The sequence below is a fragment of the Sus scrofa genome, chromosome 13 (genome assembly GCF_000003025.6).
Source record: "Sus scrofa isolate TJ Tabasco breed Duroc chromosome 13, Sscrofa11.1, whole genome shotgun sequence".
In the NCBI taxonomy this organism is placed as follows: domain Eukaryota; kingdom Metazoa; phylum Chordata; class Mammalia; order Artiodactyla; family Suidae; genus Sus; species Sus scrofa.
The window spans coordinates 127,987,421-128,000,181 of record NC_010455.5 but is presented as its reverse complement, the minus strand read 5'-3'; the positions used below and the strand labels follow the sequence as shown (position 1 = coordinate 128,000,181).

The 12,761-nt window shown below is 38.2% G+C and overlaps 1 protein-coding gene across 6 annotated transcripts in view; it reads right to left on the bottom strand.

The window, feature by feature from the left end:
• Nucleotides 1–12,761, bottom strand: part of IL1RAP (interleukin 1 receptor accessory protein) — a 138,746-nt gene that overhangs the window by 71,803 nt on the left and 54,182 nt on the right. Inside the window, exon 2 of one of the 6 annotated variants that reach the window (XM_021070052.1) lies at nucleotides 4,207–4,273. The exons of the other annotated variants lie outside the window; for them this stretch is intronic. The gene's annotated coding sequence lies outside the window, so the exon portion shown is untranslated. The remainder of the gene's footprint in view (nucleotides 1–4,206; nucleotides 4,274–12,761) is intronic. 6 annotated transcript variants of the gene reach the window in all.

Below are 12,761 nucleotides of genomic sequence, written 5' to 3'. Positions count from 1 at the left end.
GTGTGTGTCTGTGTGTGTCTGTGTGTGTGTGTGTGTCTTTTTTGTCTTTTCTAGGGCCACACTAGCGGCATATGGAGGTTCCCAGGCTGGGGGTTAAATTGGAGCTGTGGCCACTGGCCTACGCCAGAGTCAAGGGATCCACAGCTCATGGCAACGCCGGATCCTTAACCCACTGAGCAAGGTCAGGGATCGAACCTTCAAGCTCACGGTTCCTAGTCAGATTCGTTAACCACTGAGCTATGAGGGGAACTCCCATTGTCTTTTTTCATATTCATGCTCCTTACTATGTCTGAAAAAACCAAGAAGCTCTACAAACATTCTGAATGAAGAACAGGGATATATCCAGGGTATATAAAGAACTCTCAACATTCAGTATGAAAATCAGTAATTTAAAAAAGGATAAAAGATTTCAGCATTTTCTCAAATAAGTTATGTAAATAGCAAATAAACCTATGAAAAGATGCCCCAAATTATTAGTCATTAGATAATCACAAATAAAAATCACACAGGTTACCACTATATACCCATTAGCATGGCTAAAATTTAAAAAATGGAAAATACCAAGTGTTAGCAAGGAAATGCAGGAGCTAGAACTCTCACACTGCTGATGGAAATGCAAAATGAAGTACGATCACTTTAGAAAACAGACTGACATTTTCTTATTCAGTTAAATATAAACTTACCATACAACCTAGCAATATTAATTCTAGTGTTTACCAAAGATAAATGAGAACTCAGGTTCAAACAAAAGCCTATATACAGATGTTTGTAGCAGCCTTAATCATCACTGCCAAAACCTTGAAGTAGCCAAGTGAACTTCAACTTGCTGATGAATTAAAAAAACTGTGGTATAGCTTTACAATGGAATACTACTCAGCAATAAGGAATTAACTTCCTACATGCTTCAATATGGATCTATCTCAAAAGCATTATGTTAAGTAAAAGAATTCCATTTCATATGATTCGATCTATATAAAAATTCTGGAAAAGGCCGAATTATAGAAACAGAAAACAGAATTGTGATTAACTAGGAGCTGGGGTCGGGAGGATGACTGCGTAGTGGTGGCATGAGAGAAATTTTGAAGTGTAATAGAATTTTTCTATTTCTTAATTGTTGTGGTTGTTACATGGCTGTATGTGTTTGCCAAAATTCATAGGATTTCATACACCAAAAATTGAATTTTATCGTATGTAAATGAAGGAGTGAAATAAAAAATAAGAATAATTTTTAGGAGATCTCAAGGTGATGAAGTGGGTTAAGAACCCTACTGCAGTGGCTCGGATTGCTGCAGGGGCCTGGGTTCAATTCCTGACCTGGCAATCCCTGGCCCAAGGAATTTCCATATGCCTTGGGTGTGGCAAATAAAATCTTTTTATTTAAAAAATTTTAAAACATCAAGAGTTGTGGTGAGTAAAAATTAATCCAAATAATTCTAGACTCTGGATTAGATATTTGGCTCTACTTATAATAATGGGTAGGGGATAAGAATTCAATTATGGACCCACCCTGCAGTGCCTTTTCCTATCCAACTCTAAGCAGTCAAACACACAAATCTCCTTAGACTTAACCTGGACACTACCCATCTAGATATATCTGGCTTTCTACTGTAATTTCTCTCATTCCTAGACCACGATAGCAGTTTCTCTGGATTGCACTTACGGCATTAATATTGCTGGGACAATCACTATTATGGCATTAATATTGCTAGGACAATCACTATTTAAGGTTATGACTGATCCTCTGCCAGATTGTGGTCCTTATCACCCAGCACAAAATTTGGGGAATATTTGTTTCTAAAAGGGATGGAATGAGGAAACTCACTGTAAAAACATATCAACAGGAGTTTCCTCGTGGCTCAGTGGGTTAAGGATCAGATGTCGTCATTGATGTGGCTCTAGTTCAAAACAAAACAGACATCAATAACTGCATAGGAGTTCCCATCGTGGTGCAGCGGAAACGAATCCGACTAGGAACCATGAGGTTGCAGGTTCAATCTCTGTCCTCTCTCAGTGGGTTAAGCATCCGGCATTGCTGTGAGCTGTGGTGTAGGTGGCAGACACAGCTGGGATCTGGCGTTGCTGTGGCCCTGGCGTAGGCCGGCAGCTACAGCTCTGATTAGACCCGTAGCCTGAGAACTTCCATGTGTTATGGGTGTGGCCCTAACAAGACAAAAAATTTTTAAAAAAAATAACTGCATAGAGGTAACAGTCTATGCTTCCTCAGAACTCCCTAATATATACCATTCTCTCCCACACAAAATAATCTCATAGCTGATGTAAAGAATGCAACTTTAAGCATACATTATATCCATTCATTCATACACTGAGTATTTACTGAGCACCTAATAAGTGTAAAGCCTTCAGCATGGGTCATAGTGAACGGTAGTGCCTTTAGTGCTAGGCATTAAACATACCCATGGTCAATAAAATTGTGCCTGTCCCCATGGAGATTTCCTTTCAGAGATGGTGGCAGATATTAAATAACTAATTAACTAGATAATTACATAATTAACAACTTAGTTGCTTTTAGAGTGGGTACCATGAAAATAATTACAGGGTAACATGAAAGAACATATGACAAGGATCTTAACTGAGCCAGACTATTTGGAGGACACAGACGTTCCCTGAAGGATTGACTTGAGTTGACTACTGTGGAGTGAAGGTGTGAGGGGCAAAGTTGAGTGGAGAGTGTGTGAAGGCCTCAGAGTAGAAAGGAAATACTCTTTGAGAATATATGAAAGAATGTGGTTCAGGGGGTTAAGAACCTGACTAGTATCCATGAGGATGTGGGTTTGATCCCTGGCCCCACTCAGTGGGTTAAGGATCCAACACTGCTGTGAGCTACAGTGTAGGTGGCAGACGAGGCTCAGATCCTGGGTTGCGTGGCTGTTGCGTAGACTGGCAGCTGCAGCTCCAGTTCAACCCTTAGCCTGGGAACTTTCATATGCCACAGGTGTGGCCCTAAAAAAAAGCAAAAAATAAAACTTTAAAAAAAAAAAAGAAAGAATTTTGGGAAGCATCCTTGCCAGGATCAAGAAACTGGAACACAATATGATTGAAGCAACAGTTACACACCTGAACACGAAAGGCCATATGTAAGGCACTGAACTTTTATTCTAATAATAATGGGAAATACTTCCAAGATTTTCATTAGAGGTGATATATGATTTAGTTTACCACTTTAAACACTGCTGTTGCCATGTGAAGAATGACTCGGGAGTAACAGCAGAGGAGGAACAGCCAGTTATGAAGTTACCACAGAAAAGGCCAAAATTGAGATGGTGGGCCTTGAATTAGGTGATAGTTAAGATAAAGAGAAGTGGACAGAGGCTTGTGAAAGACCTGAGATGGACTGATGAAAAAAATGCAAAGACAAAGAAAGGCAACTTGGTTCCGAGGCCTCGAACTGAACAACTTCAATTAAGGCATCCCAGAGGGCTAGAATCAGAAGCAACGCAAACATTTTACAGACGAGGAAACACCGTTTAGAAAGTTTAAGGAACCTGCCCCAAGGTCACCCCAGAAAGTAGTAACAGAGCTGAAGCACAGTATCAAAATCTTTTATGTCCTTGTTTTTATCATTTTTACATTTTTAAAGCCTGAATTCAACCTCTTCCTTGATTCCTCATTTTTAAAGCAAACACAGTGACAGTACCATCCACGAGTCATGGTGAATAACAGAAACCTCAAGATACTTGGATGTAACACACAGAGGACTGTAAGAGAGCATTAAGACAGAAACAGGACCTATTTGTTCACCATTGTATCCTAACGCTTAGCAAACACCAGGCTCATCAAAATGTCTCAATAAATCACTGTTCAGTGAATGGATACATTTATTTTTGCCACTACATTGAAAAATACAACTGAAAAATAATAGAAATCTCAAATAATTTACAGTCATCAAAGCCAAAGTACATGGCAGAGAATCATAGGACCACAGATTGATTTTCAAGCATGGTTTCGAAGACATGCCTGTCTTTGAATTTTTTCAAAATTGGTCAATAAATAAACATCTGGAGCAAATGAAATTTCTTCTCGGCAAGAGTTTAATTGCATTTGGAAATGTGAATTCTTGTGGGCAAATGCATACCTTTAAGTGGAACAATCTTAATCCAAATCTCACAATATAGGAAACAAGTCAGTGCGTACTCATACGTCATGCATGTGGTGTTAGTTTTCAAGTTCAACTGAGTTTCTGCTTACCTACTTGCTTTTCCTGGTTATAGAAAAATTTTGAAGTACATTATCTCACTGGATCTCCAGAACAACTCTGCTAGGAGGTAGGAAGAAGGACCAATATTATCATTCTCACTTTATAAACAGTTGGATTCTTAAGCCCCATGCCACAGCAGGGACCCTGGAAGGTTTTCCTTCCTGTGCAAAAGCTCCTTGAGTTGTGATGACATTAACCCTTTGCCATATACCTTTATTTTCCCAAGTTTTCATCTTTCCTTTAACATAATATTTTGATGCTCCACTAATTGGTCAATTTTGCATAGTCAAATATATCACATTTTCTTTACTGGTTCCTATCTTTGATGATATATCTTAAAAGGCCTTCCCTATCTTAATGCTATAAAAACATTTGCATATCTTTTCTTCTAGGACTTTTAAGGTTTAATTTATTTTTTTACACAGATATTTAATTCAACTGAGATTTGTTTGGCGGTAAGGAATAAGATAAGAATTTAAATATACTTTTAAAGAAAGTATCCAAATGTCCCCACATTTAAATACATCTTTTCCCACTGACTCTGGATGCCACCTTGGGCACCTGCCAGCTGCAAAGCTGGCTTCCCTTCTTTTCTGGATTCCCATTTTCACTTTGATTTTGTCCTCTGAGAATTTCTTACCAATTCAGCAATTCATTTTAAAGTGACATTTATTTTTAAATGCAGTATTTCTAGCTGCTTTACAGGAAAAGGGTTGTTTAGGGGACTTTGTCTACCATACTGAGAGAAACAAATCTTCTCCAATGTACTTCTGACATGATAGGTAGGGTGAACACTCAATAGCTGGGTAATGTCAGGTACCTGCTCAAGTCCTTTCAATGACCTTTTGTGACAGTGAAAATAAATGTAACAATACCCTTAATAGACCCTGAACCCTGACTACCTCTTCCTTCTTATCTCAGGCCCCTTCACCTAGAGTTCTTTTTTTTTTTAATTGTAAATTTAGAAAATATTTTTATTGAGGTATAATTGACACATAACATATTAGTTTCAGGCATACAGCATAAGGATTTGATGTCTGTGTATACTGTGAAGTGATCATCATAGGAAGTCTAGTTAACATCTGTCATCATAGTTAGAAATTTTGTGTTTGTGTGACGAGGACAATTTTTTTTTCTTTTTATGGCCACCCTTGGGGCATATGGAAGTTCCAAGGCTGGGGGTCAAATTGGACCTGCAGCTACAACCTATGCCGCAGCCACAGCAATGGCAAATCCAAGCCACATCAGCGACCTATGCCACAGCTTGCGGCAAAGTTGGATCCTTAACCCACTGAGTGAGGCCAGGGATCTAACCCACATCCTCACAGAGACTATGCTGGGTTCTTAACCCACTGAGCCACAATGGGAACTCCAAGATGAGGACTTTTAAGATTTACTCAGCCAATTTCAATGGGCAAATAAAGACAATATAATATTATTACTGCATTATTTATCCATAAAAACAGAATGAAGTTTTGCCATTTGTGACAACGTGGATGGACCTTGAGGACATTAGGCTAAATAAGTCAGACAAAGACAATACCATATGATCTTACATATATGTGGAATCCAAAAAAATATATAATAAAATACACAAAAACCTAAGCCTATAGATACAGAAAAGAGACTGGTAATTGTCAGAAGTGAGAGATGATGGGGTAGCTGAAATGAGTAAGGGAGTCAAAAGGAAAAAATTTCCAGTTACAAAAATAAGAGAGGCCTGGGAAGTAAAGTTAATAACACTGTACTGCTTCTTTGAAAGTTCCCCCTCAGTTCTGGAAGCTCCAGCAACACTGGCTTCATGATCCTTACGACCCCCAGGGCCCCCACACCTGCCATTCACTGCCTTCTCTCTGCTTTGCATGGGTGGTTCTTTCTTTCCTTCACTTATCAATCGAGAATGTTATCTTCTCAAACAGATCGTCTCTAACCACCCATCAATGACAGTACTGTCCTATTATTTTCCAACAATATAAAGAAAGAAAGAACTGCCCATGCAAAGCAGAGAGAAGGCAGTAGACCGCAGGTGGGGAGGCCCTGGGCCATAAGGATCACGAAGCCAGTGTTGCTGGAGCTTCAAGAACTGAGGGGGAACTTTCAAAGAGGCAGTACAGTGTTATTAACTTTAGTTCCCAGGCTTCTCTTATTTTCGTAACTAGACATTTGTACCTTTTGACTCCCTTGACGACAGAGTAGTGACTCACTGTACAGTACAGTCCTGGATAGGGTCAGCCAAAGGACAGAAGAAACGGTAGGGATCCTAGATGGCGACCGTTGTGCTGACGGTCACACACTATGGCAATAAAACCGCTGGAATAACTGTTATCTGGATTCAGCAAGTGCACAAAAGGTTGGATGGGGGAAGGGGGCATTGCTACAGATCGATCCATACATAGATATGTTATTTTACGCTCCAGAATCACAAACCTGAAAATGTGCTCAGGCTTAATGCTCAAGTCCTCTTCAGTTCCAGAGAATTCTGTGCTTTCCTTTTGACTTAGGAATGTATGTGTCAGCTCCAAGTACAAATCTCCAGACCCTAGGTTACCTCTAAAATGGTGCCTATACCCCCTCGGTGGCACTAGAGCAGCTGCTAATGTTTCTGAATGCTTGTTGGTGGCACTAGAGAAGCTGCTAATGTTTCTGATCCCACCCAGTAAGTAGCCTGTAAGAAACTGAACCATTGATTACATGGAGCTGCCTGCCTCATTTTTCAGCCTCAAGATGCCTTCTCAGTTCAGTGGGAACTTTTGCTCCCTCTATCCTCCAACACACGCACGCACATACACACACACTGTTTATGAGAAAGATAAAATATTCTAGCTCCACAAGGAATAAAAAGGAACTTGGAGTGAATCCACCATCAACTTTCAAAATTCATTCCCAATCACAGCCAAAGGCTAGCAGGGGGAAAAACAAAACAAAACAAAAACAAAACAAGAAACAACAACGAAAAAACAACCTGGCATTTTTAGACTGAAAATAATTTTCTAAAGCTATGCACTGCTGGGTACCAAAAAAATTTCTGAGCCACATGTAGACATCCTTACCAAATCCTTACACACTTAGGAGGAGGGACAGAGTTTTCTGTACTTGGGTCAGAAGGAAAAGATAGGAGTTAATTACAATTAATATCTTTGAGTTAGCTACATGGGAAGCCAAATGAATAATGACAAAGCAACCTTGGAGCATACTAAACTTAACAGCTTCCCACTCCACTCAAACCCACTGCAACTTCACTGAACCAGAGTTCTTTATCCATTTGCAGTCTTATTTAGAACTGCTTTAGGAAAACGTTTTATTACCTTGGAAAAATATGTTATCCGAATATGTGCAGTTGAAAAATATATGCTATCTGAATATGTTTCAGGAAGCCTGAAACAAATCAATCTGAAATAATAGTTGCAACATGAAAAATCATTATCCTGTATTCTTATTTTTTAATTGGCTGAATGTTTGTTTTCAAATGTGTGTGCTCTGTTTCATCAGTTATCGACAGACACCTTTGGTTGGCAGTTTGGTGGAAGGCTTGTAATCATAAAGAATTCCATGACAGCATGGTATTGAGCAAATAACCTGCATTTTGAAGTCAATCAGGTATAAAAGTTTTACTACTTAATAATGCTATAGTAATCTGTTAAGTAAATTTAACTTTTTAATTCACTTTTCTGAATCTGGAATTCCTCATTGGGAAAGACAGATGAAAACATCTATGTCTAGCTTACAAGGCTGTTCAGAAATTTATATAATATTATAGATAAATAGGTAGGTAGGTGGGTAGATAGATAGATCAATAGATAGATAGACAGACAGACAAATATACACACACTACTCCCAGGTTCAATTAATGTTATTTCTCTCACTTTCCTTTTTTTATTACACACACACACACACACACACACACACACATTCCACTATATAGTTATTACCAATTTACAGAGAATTAGAATAACAGGTATTTAAAGCCATGCTTAAAGTTCACCTATCTTCCTTTAGTGATTAAAAAAACTCAATATTGTATAATGCTGCATGGTTATTTTTGCAGTCATCAATTATCACTGCATTGTAGATGAGAGGAAGAACATTTTTAATAACAGGATATTTAGAGCAATAAAGGTAAGATAACTACAAGCTTGCTTTAATAAAGCAACCAGGAACAAAGACCCTGTCTTCACTTTCTTCCTGAAATCCCCCTCTTGGCATCTCACTAAGAACACTGTAAGCTGTGGGAGGGACTCCTCCAACACTTCCATTTACTAATTGCTCTATTCACAATTTCCATTATTTCCATTATCCTCCAAGCAAAGCTATGCACTCCTCCTGGACACAAATACTAGCTGGGCTTCTGCTGCACCTCAAGCAATACAATGCCAATAGGAAAAACATTTTACAGCTCAGTGTCAATTGCAAACAGCAGATTGTTTCTGCCCTAGACCTTATGACACAGTGCATAAAGGGACACTCTTGTCTGCCATCTCCTCTTCCTTCATTATCACGAAGGCCTTGCACAAGCCTATGCCTCCACTGTCTCCTCTGCATACTTCCTTTAGAATACAAGCATCCTGAAGATGCTGATGGCTCTCTGGCTAGTGGTACACAAGACATAAAGAAACTTCTATCATATTTAAGGCTTCTATTTCATCTCATCATTTTAATGTACTAGGAAGGAAAGAGTCAGAATGTAAAAAACAAAACTGTACTAAAAGGATCCCATCCAATGTAAAGTTCAGTGAAAAAGGAGGAGTATTTAAGTGTGGTACTTAAAAATGGTTTTATGGAGTTCCCATTGTGGCTAAGAAGGTTTTGAACCCATCCATGAGGATGTGGGTTCAATCTCTGGCTTTGTTCAGTGGGTTAAGGATCCTGCGTTGCCCTGAGCTGTGGTGTAGGTTGCAGACATGGCTCTGATCCCACTTGCTGTGGTTATGGCATAGGCTAGCAGCTATAGCTCTGATTCAACCCCTAGCCTGGGAACTTCCATATGCTGCAGGTGCAGCACTAAAAAAAAAAAAAACCAAAAAAGAAAAAAGTGTTTTTTTATGACATGAAAAAAAATATATACCTCGGTGTGCATCAAATCCAGCAAAGTTACTCTGTAGAGAGACTCTTTCTGTATCTCTTTGTCTTTCTCTTTCTCTGTCTCTATTTCTCTCACTACCTCTTCTCTCTCTTCCTCTCTTGCTTTTCTTTCCTCTTCTCTCATTACCTCCTTCTCTTTATTTTTCTCTACCTTGAGTGGACAATAAAAAAATGCTGAAAGGACATTTAGAACCAAGCCATAGATGTCAAAAAGTCTTGCATAAGATAAATTCAATTTTCCCCTAGGGACTGGATAGATCAAAAAGTCAGAAACAAATTAGAAAGTACGGGGATAAAATTAATACTTTCTCTCTAAAAAGCAAACATTAGTTCATTAAAAGACTTTTGGGGCAGTCTAAAGTCCCAAAGGATCTAGGGAAGGACAAAATTATCTCAGGTACATCACTTTAAGCTATTAGGTGTAATGTGTTTAAGCAGCAAACAAGTCCATGGTGGACAATTAAATGTTTCTCCCCAAAGTTAAAAAGGGCTAAAAAAACTACAGCAAGTAAAGGTTAACAATGGTTGAGATCTGCCTGGGAACAGCAATCTGTATATCTGCATTTTTTTCAATAATAATTGGGTCCTGTATTTCAACTATAGTTGTACTTGTATGAAAGGACTAAGAATCTAATAAAACCCATATTATTATATTAATAAAGAGCTATATTTATTTTTTAAAAGCTATCTGTGACTGACAGATGACATCTCTTTCTCTTTCCTCTTTTTTTTTTTTCCTTTTTTTTGCTTTTTAGGGCCACACTTGTGGCATATGGAAGTTCAGGCCAGGGGTTGAATTGGAGCTATAGCTGCCAGCCTACACCACAGCCACAGCAACGCAGGATCTGAGCTGCATCTGCGACATACACCATAGCTCACAGGCAACGCTGAATCCTTAATCCACTGAGGGGGGCCAGGGATGGAATCCGCATCCTCATGGATACTAGTCGGATTTGTTTCCACTGAGCCATGACAGGAACTCCTGCTTCTTTCTTCTTGAGTACCCACATGGTTTCCATTGAAGCATAGTTGGGCAAATACTCTTTTGGTTGGTCCCTCCCTCGGGCATGGAAAGCCCAAACTTTAAAGGGACCACAATGTTCTGTTATATAAGTTCAGCAGAAAATGCAAACATCAGTACCCTGGTGTATATATCAAAATGTACACCCTGCCTGCCTCAAGGAGCACTTTTCTCAAAGTAAAACAAAACAAAACAAAAAAACAAACAAAAAAAAAACAATGAGATGATGGGCAAAGAGCCTTAAACTAATATTCCACAACCTATAGACGCTGCAGGAAAGTGGTATTTGTTTTCTGGTAATGTACAGCAATACCAAGAGTTTTATTCTGATTTCAGAAGGAGAAATGAAATTCATGAAAATCACAGACTCAGCCAAGTCTAGATTATTGAGGGTATGATGATTTTGTCTCTTTCTCATTTTCTCAGTATTTTCATTGTTCCTTGTGCCTTTAAAATAGAAAAAGACAAAAAAAGGTGATTCTGTATATTGCTTTTATCGATTTGGATGGAAGATACTAGAAGTTATTGACTGAGGTTCTCATATTATTTATAAAAGGTATCCATTTCCTCTCTATCCCTCAAAAATAAATGATTAACTGCAGCACTCAGTGAATTTTAGAAGAAAGCAAGCATAGCATTGTTTTCTTGAGAGCGGATATTATTTTCCAAAGGAAGTCAGCAACAAAATTAAAAAGAATATTTTTTTAAACAGTGAAATAAAATGGGTGCCAATGGCCCAGGAGTTAAGTCACTGATAATCAATGGCGATCTGATTCTACAAAGCCTATCTCAATACAGTAGAAACAAATGTTTGGGAGAAGGCTGAAACAAGGCTGACCATTCAAAGAGCAGAAGAAAGCCTTATAAGCCAGACATTGTCACTTATAACCATATACACCCATGTATTCCCTGCAAAAATAGTGGCTTCTCTTAACTAACGCATGTGATGGAAGAATTAGGTCATTTTTCTAAACAGAATTATCACTGAGATACAAGAAGTCTTTCTAGAGAGCTTATTATACCTGCAGAGTCAGCATCAGGCCAATAAACTGTGGTACTCAAATCTCTTTTCAATATCTACCCTTTGGGAAGCATAAGTAACTTAAAAATAATGTCTTTCAAAATACAAATGCAGCTAAAAAAAAAAAGAGAGAGAGAGAGAGTGAAGATATCTGCTTCCAAGAAGAAGCAGACACAACTTAGAATAGATTTACAAGGAGATCCTGCTGAATAGCATTGAGAACTTTGTCTAGATACTCATGTTGCAACAGAAGAAAGGGTGGGGGAAAAATGTAATTGTAATGTATACATGTAAGGATAACCTGACCCCCTTGCTGTACAGTGGGAAAGTAAAAAAAAATAAAATAAAATAAAGAACATTAGGGTGACTTTTATAAGTCCAATGACCTTTAACATTGGATCTAAGAATAGATCTAAGAATAAAATGAAACTGTATTTTTCACTCATTCTCCAAATGTTTGGACTAAATTGCATAGAAATGAAGTGTGTTCAGGATGACCAGCCATGAGCAACAGAGACAGGACTGAATGTCACAAGTACATCCAAGTATGGAGTTTTTCAAAAAGCACATTCAAATAATATAAGGTCTCCAGAGCTGGCAACAAATCTGAATCTTTATGAAAAGCTATGCCATTGCATAGCAGTAAAATATTATAGGTCTTTGTCAAAGAAAGACAAAATGAAAAAAGAGAGAGAGAGAGAGAGAACTGGACAACTATATCTAAAATACATTAAGTGCAAATATTCCCTTTACCTGTCTTTACAATCTGTTCACAACCTACCTTTCTAGCTTGGCTTCTAAATACCTTCACATTCTCCCTTCAGCTGAACTGAACTATTCTGTCCCCAGTAAGAGATGCATTTTCTCCTAGAAAACAGCAGTGGTCTTTGAAAAGTCTTCTTCAATAATTCCCTACAGGACTAATAACTTTCTCTGCTGTCTCTTGCAATTTTGTTTGGTTTTTATTTTCTTTCTCTCAGAATTTACTATAAGATGCTTACAATAAGAACCTTCCCGTATTTACTCTGATTCTATAGTATAAAATGGTCAAACTCATGATCTTTAGAATAAAGTGAAATCCTTGTACGATAAGTACTTCCAATAGAAATAATTAAATAATGAGAAGCTTGTACTTTGTGTTACGTCCATGGTGTAATAAAACCCAGCCCTTTAATAAAAAAGCAAGAAGGAAGAATTGGTTGGAGTTTTGCTGTTGTGGGTTGGTTGGTTAGTTTGTTGGATGGTTGTTTTGCTATTGTTGGTTGGTTGTTTTGCATGTAAGAACTTACATGACACAGTGAAGCTGAGTGATTAAAGGATGAATGTCATTAAACAGCTCACAAAGTGAAAACAGCTAGAACTTGAACCAATGTCTCTTGATTCCTGGCAAGCCAACAATGTTTTTACTTATTTATTTTCCACAG